The sequence below is a fragment of the Arachis hypogaea genome, chromosome 19 (assembly GCF_003086295.3).
Source record: "Arachis hypogaea cultivar Tifrunner chromosome 19, arahy.Tifrunner.gnm2.J5K5, whole genome shotgun sequence".
Classification (NCBI taxonomy): Eukaryota; Viridiplantae; Streptophyta; class Magnoliopsida; order Fabales; family Fabaceae; genus Arachis; species Arachis hypogaea.
The window spans coordinates 91,293,421-91,312,353 of record NC_092054.1 but is presented as its reverse complement, the minus strand read 5'-3'; the positions used below and the strand labels follow the sequence as shown (position 1 = coordinate 91,312,353).

Here is an 18,933-nt window from a genome sequence, read left to right as displayed (position 1 = left end):
GTGCTCTCTTAGCTTCGCTTTGTGTTCCTGCCAATCTAACCTTTCAAGTAACTGATGGAGCAGTTGAGTGGTTGTAGGTGCTTGTGGTGTTGAAGGAGGAATCTCTTCAACCGGTTCAGTAGGCTGGCTTGTAGTGGCTGCTGAAGGTATGATATATTTCCCATTAGGGACGTACTGATCATCCCGTGGAAGCATGACTTTGGTGTCTCCAGCTCTGTAGGAGACTTCGGCGGCTGAGACGAGATCTGAAACCAAGGTGGGAAAAGGTAAGTTGCCCGCAATTTGTACGTGTCCTATAGCACTCCGGATGTGTCTTGGTAGGTTCAGAGGCTGGTCTGTAAGGATGCACCATAGTAGAACGGCCATGTCTGCAGTGAAGGAGGACTCGTGGGTGCTCAAAAAGACGTAATGGGACATAATCTGTGCCCATATGCGAGCTTCTAAGGTGAGTGTGGAAGCCAATATTCCCTTAGGATGGGAACGATGGTATCCGTAGATCCATCTACTGCCAGGTAGTGCGATAACTTTGAGAACAGCGTCCTAGTCAAATTGGTACATCTGGCGCTTGAGTGTGACTTTTTGAAATGCGTCCAGTCCTTCTGGAGTAGGGGGAAGATCTAAGGTTCGTTGAATGGCCTGTAATGGGGACTTGCTTCTGACGGACATAGACAGACTGTAGGGTTGGCAGGTGGAAGTTGGAGTAGAACTCGACAACCCAGAAAAGATTGACCTGCCGTGGCTGTCTCTGTAGGAAGCCCCATTGTCTTCGTGCAATTTGTGGCTCAACAAATTCAGCAATATGGTTTGGGAGGAGAAGAAGGTATTCGTTGTTGTAATTCCTTTCTGCCAGGATGGAGAACATCTGCTCACAGTAGCGACTGGTAAATCGTGCAGTGTCCTTTGCTGGGAAGGCTTTCTCTTTATCATCAACCTTTATAATCCTCTTAATTCTTTTTGTTGAGGGTTTAACTGTAGTCAAAGAAGGCTCTGTCACCAATGCTCGTTTTGTTCCTCTTCTTGCTGCTGATTTGGGAGCAGCTTTCCCCTTGCCTTTCTTGGTGGCCATCCTAAAAGGGAGAAAAGAGAAAGTATGTCAAAATGTCAAGGGATAGAGCAAGGAAGAGAACGGGAAAGGTAGTAAGTAATGCACATTAAAAAAAATGAATGATGTTAACACATGGTCATGACAACATGTGGAAAATCAACAATGGAAATATAACGAGTGCATATGGGGACAATTAAATGCAAGGTGTTTATTAGCATGCAGGCAAAGGCATGAGTAGCATAGATCAAGCATTCAATGTCCAAGTTAGATTACCAAGTCTTTCATGCTAACAATCTGTTTGTAATGATAATTATATTAATTTAATATGATATGAAAAAGGGTTTTGTGAAAAGCAAGCATTTAGAGTAGGAGAATAAAAGTATTCAAAAATAGTGCACAATGCCATACGGGCGTTTTCACAAACACATAGCATGTATGGTAAATAAGCTTATGAAAATAAATGCAAGCAATACTTTTAAAAAGTAAAATATAATTGTCAAACAGTTCCTGAATAATCCACAAGCAAACAAAAGGAATACTAATGACCCTACTAAATATCTAACACCAATTAAAAGAAAAAGAAAGAAAAGGAAAACATGGATAATGCAAGGAAAAAGAAAAAGAGAAGGAGAAGAAAACATAAATTGAGAAGAAGAATAGGAAAGTAAAGAGGGAAGAAGAAGAAAAAGACCTTGTTAATGGTGGTGAGAGAGAGAAAGTAGAAAGCGAGAAAGAAGGAACAAGAAGAAAGGGAAAAAAATAATGAGGGGGAAAAGAAAAAGTAGGATTTGGGGAAGGGAAAGATAAGATATTTGGCAAATCAGGATAAGCTGTGCGGCGCAAGCGACGCGGACGCACGGGGGACGCGTTCACGCGACTTGCACTTAAATTAATCGACGCGGTCGCGTCGGTCACGCGGACGCGTAATGCGTTTTGTGCTACTGGCGCGAGGGCAGCCTCGCGCTCGCACAACTCTCTGTTCAAAACTTATTATTGCCAAAATCTAAGGTGACGCGGTCGCGTGGTTGACGCGATCGCGTGAGTGGCCATCTTTGGGATATGACGCGGACGCGTGAGCCATGCGCCTGCATGGTAAGGTTTGTGTATTCAGCACCAGTCCAGCACCACTGTAGCACAACTTTCGGTCGTGCACCCTTTTTTACGTCGAATTTCAGGGCAGGCGGTCGCGTGAGTGACGCGGACGCGTGGGAGGCATGTTTCCCATATGACACGGTTGCGTGGTCGACGTGGTCGCGTTAGGTGATTTGTGCCAGGGGCACACCTCCAGCCACGCTCCCGCGTGACTCTCTGTTCGATTTATTATTCTCTCTGAGCCACCTGCGACGCGGACGTGTCGGCGACGCTGTCGCGTCGCGGCTCTCCCTTTTTTTTATTTTTTTAAATTAAAAATATGCAAATGCAGATGCAAACTAAATGTGCTAATAATGAGAAGAGGTATTGAAAAAGAAAACTAAGAATAAAGAAAGGAACGATCATACCATGGTGGGTTGTCTCCCACCTAGCACTTTGCTTTAACGTCCTTAAGTTGGACGCTCTACTAGCTCAGTCTTCTTCTGTGAGTGGATCCTCCAAGAGGAAGATTTCTAACTCCTTGTTTTTCGTCACCTTCTCACCATGATATAGCTTCAGACGATGTCCATTAACTTTGATGAGTTCAAAGCTTGAAGGGTGACTTAGGTGAAAAACTCCGTATGGCTCAGCCTTCTCTACTCTATAGGGACCTTCCCATCTTGATCTCAACTTGCCTGGCATGAGCCTCAGTCTAGATTTGTAAAGGAGGACTAAGTCCCCAGGTTAGAACTCTTTCCTCTTGATGTGCTGATCATGTACAACCTTCATCTTTTCCTTGTACAGTCGTGAGTTCTCATATGCTTCCTGGCGAAGGCTTTCCAATTCTTGCAGTTGCAACTTCCTTTCAGCTCCAGCTTTCTCAAATCCCATGTTGCACTCCTTTACTGCCCAAAAGGCTTTGTGCTCTACTTCAACTGGAAGATGACAGGCTTTTCCATAAACTAAGCAGAAGGGACTCATCCCAATGGGTGTCTTGTATGCTGTTCTATATGTCCAAAGTGCATCTTGTAGCCTGGTGCTCCAGTCTCTTCTATGAGGTTTAACTATCTTCTGCAATATGCGCTTTATCTCTCTGTTAGACACCTCGGCTTGCCCGTTAGTCTGAGGATGGTAGGCTGTTGCTACCTTATGAATTATCCCATGCTTCTTCAGTAATCCTGTTAGTCTCCTGTTACAAAAATGGGTGCCTTGATCACTCACGATTGCTCGTGGTGATCCAAAGCGACAAATAATGTGGTTTCTCACAAAGGAAACAACAGTGTTAGCATCATCAGTGCGGGTAGGAATTGCTTTCACCCATTTAGAAACGTAATCTATAGCTAACAATATATAAAAATAACCATTAGAATTTGGAAATGGACCCATGAAGTCAATGCCCCAAACATCAAAAATTTCACAGAAAAGCATAATCTGTTGAGGCATCTCATCCTTCTTGGATATATTACCGAATTTTTGGCATGGGAAACAGGATTTACAAAATTCAGCAGCGTCTCTAAAAAGAGTAGGCCACCAGAATCCACAGTCTAAGATTTTTCTAGCTGTTCTTTGGGGGCCAAAATGTCCTCCACTCTCAGATGAGTGACAGGCCTCTAAGTTGGACTAGAGTTCTGATTGAGGTACACACCTTCTAATTACCTGGTCAGTGCCACATCTCCATAAATATGGGTCATCCCATATATAATATTTAGACTCGTTTTTCAGCTTATCTCTTTGATGCTTAGTAAAGTTTGGAGGAAAAATGCGGCTAACTAGATAATTAGCTACAGGTGCATACCAAGGGACTACCTCAGATACTGCTTGCAGGTTATCAAATGGGAAATTATCAACTATAGGAGTGGATTCATCTTTAATGTGCTCAAGGCGACTCAAGTGGTCCGCCACTAAATTCTGGTTACCACTCATATCCTTTATTTCCAAATCAAATTCTTATAGTAGCAGTATCCAACGTATAAGCCTTGGTTTGGATTCCTTTTTAGCTAATAAATACTTTAGAGCCACGTGGTCTGAATACACTACTACTTTAGTACCAAGTAAATAGGCTCGGAATTTATCCAAAGCAAAAACAATAGCAAGAAGCTCTTTCTCAGTAGTAGTGTAATTAGACTGAGTGGCGTCTAAAGTCTTAGACACATAAGCAATTACAAAGGGGTCCTTACCTTCATGCTGAGCCAGCGCTGCTCCTACTGCATGGTTGGAAGCATCGCACATGATCTCAAATGGCTAGCTCCAGTCAGGTCCTCTCACAATTGGAGCTTGAGTCAGGGCAGTCTTCAGTTTATCAAACGCTTGTTTGCAATCCTCACTGAACTCGAACTCAATATCTTTCTGCAATAATCTGGATAAGAGAAGAGCTACCTTACTAAAGTACTTAATGAACCTCCGGTAAAAACCTGCATGGCCAAGGAACGAACGGACTTCCCTCATAGAGGAGGGGTAAGGCAAACTAAAAATAACATCCACCTTTGCTGGATCTACAGAAATGCCAGTATTAGACACAACATGTCCGAGTACAATACCTTGTTTAACCATAAAGTGACATTTTTCAAAATTCAATACAAGGTTTGTACTAACACATCTATCTAGTACTCTAGATAAACTATCTAAGCAAAGGCTGAAAGAATCACCATAAACGCTAAAATCATCCATAAAAACCTCCGTACAGTCCTCAATAAGATCAGAGAAAAGACTCATCATGCACCTTTGGAAAGTAGCTGGTGCATTGCACAAGCCAAAGGGCATTCTCTTATAAGCATAAGTCCCAAAAGGACATGTAAAAGTAGTCTTTTCCTGATCTTCAGGAGCTATATGAATCTGGAAATAATCTGTGTAACCATCTAAAAAGCAATAATGTGATTTACCTGACAGGCGATCCAGCATTTGATCAATGAATGGAAGAGGATAGTGATCCTTACGAGTGGCCTGGTTTAGGCGCCTGTAATCAATGCAGACCCTCTAGGCGTTCTGTACACTGGTTGCTGTGAGCTCTCCATGCACATTCTTCACTGTAGTGACTCCAGACTTCTTGGGCACCACTTATACTGGGCTTACCCATTCACTGTATGAGATGGGATAGATGATATCCGCCTCAAGTAGTCTGGTCACTTCCTTTTTGACAACCTCTAAGATAGTGGGATTCAGTCTTCTCTAGGGTTGACGAATAGGCCTAGCTCCCTCTTCTAAAAATATTCTGTGCTCATAAACTTGAGGGTTGATGCCTACTATGTCTGCCAAACTCAATTTCCTTCTTGTGCCTCCTCAGCACACTAAGTAACTGCTCTTCTTGTTGAGAAGTGAGTTCCCGTGCAATGATAACTGGAAACGTCTGCTTGTCCTCAAGGTAAGCATATTTGAGGTGTGGAGGGAGGGGTTTTAATTCTAACTTCTGCTAATGGCTAGGCTCTGGATTGTCTGGAGCTGGTGACAATGGTAAAGTACTTTCATTGTCCTCAGAAAGTGTCCCCACACTCGGACCTTGTCCTATGTACTTCTCCTCTAACTCCTCCTGGTGAATTTCAGCTACGGTTTCATCTATGATGTCACACTGGAGGAAAAAATGATCTTCTGGAGGGTGCTTCATAACTCCATTCAGATTGAAGCTTACTACTCGGCCGTCTATTTCAAAAAAGTATGTTCCTGAAAAAGCATCCAATTTGAACTTCGAGGTCTTCAGGAATGGTCTTCCGAGTAGGATTGATGATGGCTTCTCTAAGTCATTTTGGGGCATCTCCAGGACATAAAAATCAATGGGAAATGTGAGCCCCTTAATGCCCACTAATACATCTTCAGCAACTCCAACTACTGTAATAATGCTTTTATCTGCTAACACAAAACGAGTTGCCGACCTTTTTAAGGGAGGGAGCCTCAAAATATCATATATAGACAAAGGCATTATACTCACACATGCTCCTAAATCACACATGCAGTCAGAAAATACTATACCACCAATAGTATAATTAACCATACATGGACCTGGATCACTACACTTTTCAGGTATACCTCCCATTAAAGCAGATATAGAACTACCTAAAGGAATAATTTCTTCTTCAGCTATGTTCTGTATAACCTCTTCCTCCTCAACATCTTCTATTTCCACTACCTCTTTAGCTGAGGTGTGTTCTGGTGGGCTTGGCTCCTCCTGATTCCTCTCTTATAATGTGGTTCCGGACCTTAGGGTGATGGCATTAATACCACCCTTTGGATTGGGTAATGGTTGAAAGTGGATTCCACTGGAGCTCAAAGGCTGGTTATTGGAGTTATTAATTGATCCAATCTGTGAGACAAGAGCTTACAAGGTATAGTTCAGACCATTTAGAGTAGAAGTAAGGTTGTTTTCCATGGCCTGTTGTCTCTGATAAATGGATTGTAGTAACTCATCATTAGAAGATGAAGAAGGACAGGTGATCTGAGAGGTCTGCTGTTGGTTGTGCTGTGATCCTTGGAATTGCCTCATGTGAGGTGCTCTGTAAGGCTGGTTCTGGTTCTGCTGCCTGTTGTTGTTATTATTCCACCTCTGATTTCCCTGATTGTCTCTGCCTCCTCTGTTATTATTGTCCCTCTAGCTCTAATTAGAATTATCTCTCCAACCTTGGTTCAAATTGTCCTGCCATCCATGGTTGTAGCTACCACCTTGATTGTATCCTTGATTGTGATGGTCATAGAAGTTATGAGTGGCTGCCACAGTGTTGTCTTCTTGCTGGAGCTGCGAACATTCATCAGTATAATGGCTATAATCAGCATAGATTCCACACACTCTCTGTGGGACTAACTGTTGGCTTTGCTATGGTGGAGAAGGTTGAGCTTGCTGAACTTGTTGTTGATTCAATTGCATCTGCTTCAGTAAGTTGGTCGTTTCACAGATACTCTGAGTTAGCGTAGCAGTCTCTCTACTAGAGGATACTTCTGCAACAGCTTTTGAACGGCCTTGTTTCTGCCTGTGATTCTGAGTAGATTCAGCTAAGTCGCTGATCAATTACCATGCCTCATCAGTGGTCTTGTACTTTTTCATAGACCCATTGCTAGCACTTTCCAATGTGGTCTTATCTTGGGGCCTCATGCCCTGTGTGACATAGCCGAGCAACACTATCTTGTCAATCATATGGTGGGGGCAAGCTTCCAGAAGATTATTGAAGCGCTCCTAGTATTCATAGAGAGGCTCGGATTCGTCCTGAACAATCATGGAACTGCCTTTCCTTAGTTTGTTAGTAACTTCAGCTGGGAAGAATTTTTCCCAAAATTCTCTTCTGAGCGTATCCCAGTAAGAAACAGTTACTGCGGGTTGAGTGTAGTACCACTCTCTTGTCTTTCCCTCAAGAGAGAATGGGAAGGCTTTTAACAAAATTGAAGTTTCATCTGCACCATCACGCCTGACAGTAGAACAGGCTGCTTGGAAATCTCTCAGGTGCTTGATAGGCTCTTGAGCAGGTAAGCCATGAAACTTAGGCATCAAATTGAGCAGTGCAGTATTTATTTCAAAGTCTGTAGCCACTGCTGGGTGATGCTTTGCATTGTGAAATCAGGGGCTCCAGCCTCCTGGATAGTAATTTTCCTAGGTGCTACCATGTCACCTACACGTAAATCAACTGAATTAGCAGAAAGGGAGCTTGTTTCTTCCTCAAGTGACGTTTCAGATTCACCCTTAGAGAAGACTAACTGACGCCAAGCTTGCCTTATTCGTGAGATAGTTCTTTCAATCTCAGGATCAAATACTGGCAAGCTTGGATCAGGAAGTGAACGCGTCATTTAACAAAAGAAACATGTAGATCATAGTAGCAAAAATAAAATAAAATGCAAAAAAAAAAATTCCAATCAATAACTTAGCACTCTATTGCAACTCCCCGGCAACGGCGCCAAAAATTGTCGTGGCGGAAATTGGCGAGTTAAGAAATTATTGTAAGAGATACGTTGCAAGAACAGTTCTTAACCAACCGAAGATCCACTTATCAATTTAGAAGGGTTGTCACAAAATAAGAATTAAAATCAAAATACTGGGAGTATGAATCCTAGGTCGTCTCCCAACGAGTTGCAGAAAGATGTGCTATTTTATTAATCAGATGTTTTCAAAAATAGTTTGAGTTGATAAACAGGAAATTAAATTAGAGAATTTATGTAATTTAATAAAAACCTTGACTGGGAGTAGATTAGTTGGAAGCCCTATTCTTATTGGAGTACTCTCAAGATTAATTGATAATTAAAGGTTGTTCTGCTTAGTTATCCCTTTACTAGGTAGAGAAAACTCATGCAAGTTGGAAAGTTATTTCTATTCACAATTTCCAATCCTTCCCCTTGGAAAGGATTAGTGTCAGTGACTAGAGGACAATCCAACAATAAACCCAATTACAATTTTTCTCTTGAGCATTCCAACTCATGGTCCTCCTTTCAATCAACTCCCAATCAAGTTATGGAACTACTCGCTAATTATGAATGTAAACTCCATAACATAAGAAAGGGAAATAAAGAAAGAGATGATAAATAATAATCAAATATCAATTAAAAATAAAAATGATTCTTGTATTAATAAATTCTAAAAATAATCCAATAGTGATTCTGAATAAATAAAGACATGGAAGAGTAAGAGACAAGTAAGGAAACAAACTAGAATGACGAAGTCCTGACTGAGGTAATAACTCTTCTCAATATCCCAATCCAAAAAGCAATGATATCAAAATCCTAAGAACTATCAATGTGTAGAGAGAAAACCTAGAGGAGAGGAAAAATCAGATCTAAAACTAAAATTATGTGGAATGAATGTTCTCTTTTGGTCTCTGTATTTTCCCTGGCTCTAATCTGCTTTTCTGGGCCGAAAACTGGGTCAAAAAAGGGCCCAAAATCGCCCCCAGTGAATTCTGCAGATCGCGCACGTCACGCGATCGCGTCATCCAGGCGTTCGCGTCATTCAGCATTTTGCCTTGCCACGCGTGCACGTCGTCCACGCCTTCGCGTCACTTGTGCAGTTTCCAATCCGCGCGGTCGCGTGAGCCATGCGTCCGCGTCAGTGCAAGTTCCTCTATGTCGCGCGGTCGCGTGAGCCATGCGCCCGCGTCACTTCTCGCTGGCTATCTCCTTAATTTCTTGTGTTCCTTCTATTTTTGAAAGCTTCCTTTCTAATCTCCAAGTCATTCATGCCCTATGAAGCCTGAAATACTCAATACACAGATTATGGCATCGAATGGAATAAAGGAGAATTAAAATACAAAATTAAAAGTCTCTAGGAAGCAAGTTTTCAACCATAAAGTATTTTTAGGAAGGAATTATAAATGCATGTTTATTTAATGAATAAGTGGGTAAAGATTTGATAAAACCACACAATTAAACACAATGTAAACCATAAAATAATGGTTTATCAGTGAGCTATAGGAGCTGAAGCGCCCGAAGCTGTCTCTTGAAGGGCCAAGCACCCCACAGACTAAAGGAGCATCTATCTTCCAAAATAAAGGTTGTTGAAAAAAATAGCAGATTTTTTATCTTTATTTTTTTATCCCCAATTAAGTTATAATTTATCTTTCTTATCATCATTAAACATGAATAAAATAGTAGATTTTTAGAATAAGGAGGCAATTTTATTTTCGAGTTTTTAATGAGAAAAAAATTCAAATTATTTATACGTGGTGGCAATACTTTTTGTTCTCTGAATGAATGCTTGAATAGTGCATCTGTCTTTTGAATTTGATGTTTATGAATGTTAAAACTGTTGGCTCTTGAAGAATGATGAAAAAGCAAAATGTTATTAATAATCTGAAAAATCATGAAATTGATTCTTGAAGCAAGAAAAAGCAGCAAAAAAAAAAGACAATAGCCCTTTAAACCAAAAGGCAAGGGTAAAATAAAAAGGGTCCAAGGCTTTGAGCATCAGTGGATAGGAGGGCCCAAAGGAATAAAATCCCAGCCTAAGCGGCTAAACTAAGCTGTCCCTAACCATGTGCTTGTGGCGTAAAGGTGTCAAGTGAAAAGCTTGAGACTGAGCGATTAAAGTCATGATCCAAAGCAAAAAGAGTGTGCTTAAGAACTCTGGACACCTCTAATTGGGGACTCTAGCAAAGCTAAGTCACAATCTGAAAAGGTTCACCCAATTATGTGTTTGTGGCATTTATGTATCCGGTGGTAATACTGGAAAACAAAGTGCTTAGGGCCACGGCGAAGACTCATAAAGTAGCTGTGTTCAAGAATCAACATACTAAACTAGGAGAATCAATAACACTATCTGAATTCTGAATTCCTATAGGTGCCAATCATTCTGAACTTCAAAGGATGAATGGAGATGCCAAAACTGTTCAGAAGCAAAAAGCTACTAGTCCCACTCATCTAATGAGAATTTGAGTTTCATGTAAAACTCTAAGATGTTATCCCCTCTTGTCCTTATTTTTATCCTGTTTTATTTATGTAGTTGCTTGAGGACAAGCAACAGTTTAAGTTTGGTGTTATGATGAGCGGATATTTTATACGCTTTTTGGGGGTATTTTCATTATAGTTTTAGTAGGATTTAGCTACTTTTTAGTATAGTTTTATTAGTTTTTATGCAAAAATCACATTTCTAGACTTTACTATGAGTTTGTGTGTTTTTCTGTGATTTCAGGTATCTTCTGGCTAAAATTGAGTGATCTGAGCTTTAATCTGATTCAGAGGCTGAAAAAGGACTGCAGATGCTGTTGGATTCTGACCCTGCTCCACGCGAAATGGATTTTCTCGAGCTACAGAAACCCAATTGGCGCGCTCTCAATTGCGTTGGAAGGTAGACATCCAGGACTTTCTAGCAATATATAATAGTCCATACTTTGCCCAAGTTTTGATGACGCAAATTGGCGTTGAACGCAACTTCCTGCCCTATTCTGAAGTTAAATGCCAGAAACAAGTTACAAACTAGAGTTAAACGCCACAAACAAGCTGCAACCTGGTATTTAACTCCAAAAGAAGCCTCTACACGTGTAAAGCTCAATGCTCAGCCCAAACCCACACTAAGTGGGCCCCATAAGTGGATTTCTGCACTATCCATCTTAGTTTACTCATTTTCTGTAAACCCTAGCTACTAGTTTAGTATAAATACTACTTTCAGAGACTAACTATGGACCTCATGACATTTTACACATTTCATATTGTATTTCTGATGGCATGAGTCTCTAAACCCCATGGTTGGGGGTGAGGAGCTCTGCTGTGTTTCGATGAATTAATGCAATTACTACTGTTTTTAATTCAATCACGCTTGTTTCTATTCTAAGATATTCACTCGCACTTCGCCCTCATAAATATGATGATCTATGACACTCATCATCTTTCTCACCTATGAACGCGTGCCTGACAACCACCTCCGTTCTATCTTCACTAGCTTGAGTGTGTATCTCTTAGCATCCTTGTTCATGATCAGAGTCTTCGTGGTATAGGCTAGAATTATTGGCGGCCATTCCTGAGATCGGAAAAGTCTAAACCTTGTCTGTGGTATTCCGAGTAAGATCTGGGAAGGGATGACTGTGACGAGCTTCAAACTCACGAGTGTTGGGCGTAGTGACAGATGCAAAAGAATCAATGGATTCTATTCCAACATGAGTGAGAACCGACAGATGATTAGCCGTGCGGTGACAGCGCATTGGGACAATTTTCACTGAGAGGATGGATGGTAGCCATTGACAACAGTGATCCACCAATATATAGCTTGCCATGGAAGGAGCCCTGCGTGCTTGAAGAAGAAGACAGTAGGAATGCAGAGATTCAGAAGACAGAGCATCTCCAAAACCTCAACCTGTTCTCCATTACTGCATAACAAGTATTATTTATTTTATGTTATTTACTCTTCGTAAACCCAATCAGTTTTATTACGAATTTCCTTACTAAGAATTACAAAATAACTATAGCATGCTTCAAGCCGACAATCTCCGTGGGATCGACCTTTACTGACGTAAGGTATTAATTGGATGACCCAGTGCACTTGCTGGTTAGTGGTACGAGTTGTGAAGAGTGTGATCTTCAATTCGTGCACTAGGCGCGCAGCTTTAAAACTGTTTCGCGCAACTGGCGCGCGCGCGCACAGTGCGCTGGCGCGTCAATGAAGGTGGAGCGAGGGGCGCGTACGCGTCAAGGGCGCTGACGCGTGAGGGTAGTGGGGCTCCTGGCACAAGGTTGGCACAAAGTAGGCCTAAGTCTCAGGTGAATTGTACTAGAGTTGGCACGCAGCACAGGCACGCAGACGCGCACAGTGCGCGGACGCATGCATGAGTGAATTGGCCACCGGCGCGGACGCACGCAGTGCACGGACGCGTCGGTGCGGGCACAGGTTAGGCACAAGTATGGCACAACTCTCTGGTTTTGTACCAGGGATTCCATATAGCACCATCAGCGCGCGCGCGCACAGTACACTTGCGCGTCGATGACCAATTTGCAAGGGACGCGCAAGCGGCACGTACGCTGACGCGTGGGTGCCTAGCATGAAATGGGCACAAAGTGGGCATGAGTCTCGGATTTTTGGCCCAAGAGTAAGAAATACACCTCAGACGCACGCGTGCACAGTGTGCTCGTGCGCGGATGCCCTTTTTCCTTGCTTTTTTTTTAAATCAACATAGGGAAAAGCTATTCTAACACATTCTTGGCAGGTGTTTAAGCTAGTAGTCAAGAGAACACACTCAAATTCATGCACTTATTCAAAACATAGCATTCTCTTCACTTCAACAATTTATCCATACCAAAATGAGGAAATTCTATATGAACATCCTAATTATCCAACAATAAAACTAGCATTCCTAAGCAATCAATAACATCTAGAAGTCACAAAATTCACAAGAATCTAAAGCTAAAAGCAGGATGGTATACACAAGGAAGATCTTACCACGGTGGGGTGCCTCCCACCAAGCACTTTTCTTTAACGTCCTTAAGTTGGATGGTCCTCTGCTTAAGCTTCCTCTCCCTTTGGTGCATCCTCAAGTGGGAGCACTTCCACTTCTCTTGGTGACTTGTAGCCATGGTACTTCTTCACTCTATGTCCATTCACTTTGAAAGTTGTGTCACCTTGAGGGTCAAACAACTCTACCACTCCATATGGCTTTATCTCCTTCACCTTGAAGGGTCCTTCCCATCTAGAACGGAGCTTGCCAGGCATAAATTGCAGCCTCGAGTTGTAGAGGAGAACCTCATCACCATTTTGAAAGTCCTTCCTTCAGATGTGGTGATCATGAAAGGCTTTAGTTTTCTCCTTGTTTATCGTGGCATTCTCATATGCCTCCATTCTTAAGCACTCGAGATCCTCTAGTTGTAGTTTCCTGGCTACACCCACCTTGGTGAAATCCATGTTACACTGCTTTACCGCCCAATAGGCTCTATGCTCAATTTCCACCAGAAGGTGGCACACCTTACCATAGACGATCCGAAAGGGACTCATCCCTAACAGAGTCTTGTAGGCCGTCCTATACGCCCATAGTGCATCTCCTAGCTGGAGGCTCCAATCCTTCCTTTGTGGATTGACCACTTTCTCCAAGATTCTCTTAATCTCCCAGTTGGACACTTCTGCTTGTCTATTGGTTTGCGGATGATAAGCAGTGGCAACCTTATGCAATACCTCAGAGCGCTTGAGCAGTGCCTCTACTTTCCTGTTACAAAAGTGGGATCCTTGGTCGTTTACGATTGCTCGTGGCGACCCATAACGGCATACAATGTGATTTCTAACAAAAGAAACAACGGTATTGGCATCGTCAAGGCGGGTAGGTATTGCTTCTACCCACTTTGACACGTAGTCAACCGCTAACAAAATATATAGATACCCACTCAAGTTGGGAAATGGTCCCATAAAGTCAATGCCCCATACATCAAATATCTCACAAAATAACATAGGTTGCTGAGGCATCTCATCCCTTTGGGACGTGTTTCCGGACTTCTGACACTGATGGCAAGGCACACAGAACCAGTTAGCATCCTTGAACAAGGTTGGCCACCAGAATCTACAATCCAACACCTTTTTAGCTGTCCTTTGTGGGCCAAAGTGGCCACCACATTCAGACGAATGGCAAGCTTCAAGAATAGGTTATATTTCATATTCCAGCACACATTTTTGAATTACTTGGTCTATGCCCCTCTTCCACAAGTGAGGGTCATTGATGAGCGGATAATTTATACGCTTTTTGGCATTGTTTTTACATAGTTTTTAGTATGATTTAGTTAGTTTTTAGTATATTTTTATTAGTTTTTAAATAAAAATCACATTTCTAGACTTTACTATGAGTTTGTGTGTTTTTCTGTGATTTCAGGTATTTTCTTGCTGAAATTGAGGGACTTGAGCAAAAATCAGATTCAGAGGTTGAAGAAGGACTGCAGATGCTATTAGATTCTGACCTCCTTACACTCGAAGTGGATTTTCTGGAGCTACAGAAGCCCAAATGGCGCGCTTGCAATTGCGTTGGAAAGTAGACATCCAGGGCTTTCCAGCAATATATAATAGTCCATACTTTGCCTGAGTTTAGATGACGCAAACTGGCTTTCAACGCCAGCTCTCTACCCTATTCTGGAGTCAAACGCCAGAAACAGGTTGCAAAGCAGAGTTAAACTCCAGAAACATGTTACAAACTGGCGTTTAACTCCAAAAAGAGTCTCTACACATGAAAGCTTAATGCTCAGCCCAACCACATACCAAGTGGGCCCGAGAGTAGATTTTTGCATCATTTACTTATTTCTGTAAACCCTAGTAACTAGTTTAGTATAAATACAACTTTTTACTATTGTATTTACATCTGGGGATTGTCTTTTGATCCTTTCATCACGTTTTGGGGGCTGGCCATTCGGCCATGCCTAGACTTTGTTCTTATGTATTTCCAACGGTAGAGTTTCTACACACCATAGATTAAGGTATGGAGCTCTGCTGTTCCTTGAGTATTAATGCAAAGTACTACTGTTTTTCTATTCAATTCAACCTTATTCCTATTCTAAGATATTCATTCGCACCCAAGAACATGATGAATGTGATGATTATGTGACGCTCATCACCATTCTCACCTATGAACGCGTGCCTGACAACCACTTCCGTTCTACATGAAGATGAGACAGAATGAGTATCTCTTAGATATCTAATACAGGGGACCGAGTCTGAGATATTAGATTCTTCGTGGTATAAGTTAGAACCCATGGATGGACATTCCTAAGATCCGGAAAGTCTAAACCTTGTATGTGGTATTCCGAGTAGGATATGGGAAGGGATGGCTGTGACGAGCTTCAAACTCGCGAGTGTTGGGCATAGTGACAAATGCAAAAGTATAGTAAATCCTATTCCAGTATGATCGAGAACCGACAGATGATTAGTCATGCAGTGACAGCGCATTGGACCATTTTCACAGAGAGGACGGGATGTAGCCATTGACAATGGTGATGCCCAACATACAGCTTGCCATGGAAAGGAGTAGGAATGGTTGGATGAAGACAGCAGGAAAGCAGAGGTTCAGAAGGAACGAAAGCATCTCTATACGCTTATCTGAAATTCTCACCAATGAATTACATAAGTATCTCTATCCTAGTTTATATTTTAATTATGTTTTAATTATCAATTCTCTATAACCATTTGAATCCGCCTGACTGAGATTTACAAGGTGACCATAGCTTGCTTCAAGCCGACAATCTCCGTGGGATCGACCCTTACTCACGTAAGGTTTATTACTTGGACGACCCAGTGCACTTGCTGGTTAGTTATGCGAAGTTGTGACAAAGTGTGATTCACGTTTGAGAGCACCAAGTCCTTGGCGCCATTGTTGATGATCACAATTTCATGCACCAAGTTTTTGGTGCCGTTACGGGGGATTGTTCGAGTTTGGACAACTGACGGTTCATCTTGTTGCTTAGATTAGGTAATCTTATTTTAATTTTAAGCTTTTTGTTTTTATTCTTTTGTTTTCAAAAAATTATCAAAAATAAAAAAAAGCTTGGCTGGAAGAGAAGAGCTTCTTTATCTTTTCCAGCAAATTAGCTGTTGTATGTAATGTTCTGCTGAAGCTTGGCTGGCCATTGGCCATGTCTAGTGTTTTGGACCGGAGCTTTCACTGAAAGCTTGGCTGGCTAGTAAGCCATGTCTAATTCCTGGACTGGAGCTTTAGACTAACATTGCATGATTCCTGGAATTCTCATTAAAAATCTTAAAATCCTTATTTTCCTTTTTCCAATTAACTTTCGAAAAATCCAAAAAAGAAATTTAATAAAATCATAAAACCAAAAATATTTTATGCTTCTTGTTTGAGTCTTGTGTCAAATTTTAAGTTTGGTGTCAATTGCATCTTTTTAATTTTTCTTAAAAATTTTCGAAAACTCATGTATTTGTTCTTCATGATCTTCAAGTTGTTCTTGATGAATTTCCTTGTTCGATCTTTGCATTTTCATGTTTTGCATTTTTTCTTGTTTTTCATATGCATTTTCAATTTGTTAGTGTCTAAAAATAAAAAATTTCTAAGTTTGGTGTCTTGCATGTTTTCCTTTTCAAAAAAATTTTCAAAAAAAATAAGTTCTTGGTGTTCATCTTGACATTCAAAGTGTTCTTGGTGTTCATCTTGACATTCATAGTGTTCTTGCATGCATCATTTGTTTTGATCCAAGATTTTCATGCATTGAGTCTTTTTGATGTTTTTCTCTTTCATCATTAAAAATTCAAAAATAAAAAAAATATCTTTCCCTTATTTCACTCATATCTTTCCCTTATCTAGTCAAAAGTTTTAAAAATTTAGTTGTTTCTTATGAGTCAAATTAAATTTTCAATTTAAAAATTCTATCTTTTTCAAATCTTTTTCATTTTTCTTTCATAATTTTCAAAAATCCTTTTCTTATTTTTATTTCATGTTTCCAAAATTAATGCTAACAATTAATGTGATTGATTCATAAATTTTAAGTTGTTACTTGCCTAGTAAGAAAGGTTCAATCTTTAAATTTCAAAATCATATCTTTTTGTTTCTTGTTAGTCAAGTAATCAACTTTAATTTTCAAAATCAAATCTTTTTAAATTTCTTTTTTAAATCTTTTTCAAAATAAGTTTAAATCACATCTTTTTCAAAATCAATTTCAAAATCTTTTCTAACTTCTTTTCTAACTTCTTATCTTTTCAAAAATTGATTTTCAAATCCTTTTCAATTAACTACTTGATTTTTTGTTTGATTTTAAAAGTTTACTATTTCAATCATATATTTTTAAAAACTACCTAACTAACTCTCTCTCTCTAATTTTCGAAAATTCCTTCCCTCTTTTTCAAAATTCCTTTTTAATTAACTATTTGTTTTAAATTTTTTTTTTAATTTCATTTGTCTTTTTTTTTATTTTCGAATTCTAATTAATTAATTTAATAAAAACAAAAATATTTTCCTTTTATTTTAATTTAATTTCGAATTTTTTTTCTTTTCTCCTTCCTCTACTCTTCTATTCTTCTACTCACATAAAGGAATCTCTATACTGTGACATAGAGGATTCCATATTTTCTTTTCTGTTTTCTTCTTTTTCTTATGAGCAGGAACAAGGATAAGAACATTCTTGTTGAAGCTGATCCTGAACCTGAAAGGACTCTGAAGAGGAAGCTAAGGGAAGCCAAAACACAACTCTCTGGAGAAAATCTGACAGAAATTTTCGAAAAAGAAGGAAACATGGCCGAAAATAATAACAATGCAAGGAAGATGCTTGGTGACTTTACTGCACCAAATTCCAACTTACATGGAAGAAGCATCTCAATCCCTGCCATTGGAGCAAACAATTTTGAGCTAAAGCCTCAATTAGTTTCTTTGATGCAACAGAACTGCAATTTTCATGGACTTCCATCTAAAGATCCTTTTCAGTTCTTAACTGAATTCTTGCAAATCTGTGATACTGTTAAGACCAATGGGATTGATCCCGAGGTCTACAGGATTATGCTTTTCCCATTTGCTGTAAGAGATAGAGCTAGAGTATGGTTGGACTCTCAACCTAAAGATAGCCTGAACTCTTAGGATAAGCTGGTCACGGCTTTCTTAGCCAAGTTCTTTCCTCCTCAAAAGCTTAGTAAGCTTAGAGTGGATGTTCAAACCTTCAAACAGAAAGAAGGTGAATCCCTCTATGAAGCTTGGGAGTGATACAAGGAACTGACCAAAAAGTGTCCTTCTGACATGCTTTCAGAATGGACTATCCTAGATATATTCTTTGATGGTCTGTCTGAGCTATCAAAGATGTCACTGGACCATTCTGCAGGTGGATCCATTCACCTAAATAAAATGCCTACAGAAGCTCAGGAACTCATTGACATGGTTGCAAATAATCAGTTCATGTACACTTCTGAAAAGAATCCTGTGAGTAATGGGACGCCTCAGAGGAAGGGAGTTCTTGAAATTGATACTCTGAATGCCATATTGGCTCAGAATAAAATATTGAGTCAGCAAGTCAATATGATCTCTCAGAGTCTGAATGGATTGAAGGAATCATCCAACAGTACTATAGAGCCATCTTCTGAAGAAGAAGCTTATGATTCTGGGAACCCTGCAATAGCAGAGGTGAATTACATGGGTGAACCCTATGGAAACACCTATAATCCCTCATGGAGAAATCATCCAAATTTCTCATGGAAGGATCAACAAAAGCCTCAACAAGGCTTTAATAATGGTGGAAGAAACAGGTTTAGCAATAGCAAGCCTTTTCCATCATCTACTCAACAACAGATAGAGAATTCTGAGCAGAATCCATCTAGCTTAGCAAATATTGTCTCTGATCTATCTAAGGCCACTTTAAGTTTCATTAATGAAACAAGGTCCTCCATTAGAAATTTGGAGGCACAAGTGGGCCAGCTGAGTAAAAGGGTCACTGAAACTCCTCCTAGTACTCTCCCAAGCAATACAGAAGAA

The 18,933-nt window shown here is 40.4% G+C and overlaps 1 non-coding gene across 1 annotated transcript; it reads right to left on the bottom strand.

Moving 5' to 3' along the window:
- Nucleotides 1–18,102: 18,102 nt before the first annotated feature.
- LOC112781239 (small nucleolar RNA R71) lies at nt 18,103–18,210 on the bottom strand. The gene has a single exon (XR_003192028.1). It is a non-coding gene; the product is annotated as a small nucleolar RNA R71 (small nucleolar RNA).
- Nucleotides 18,211–18,933: the final 723 nt, after the last annotated feature.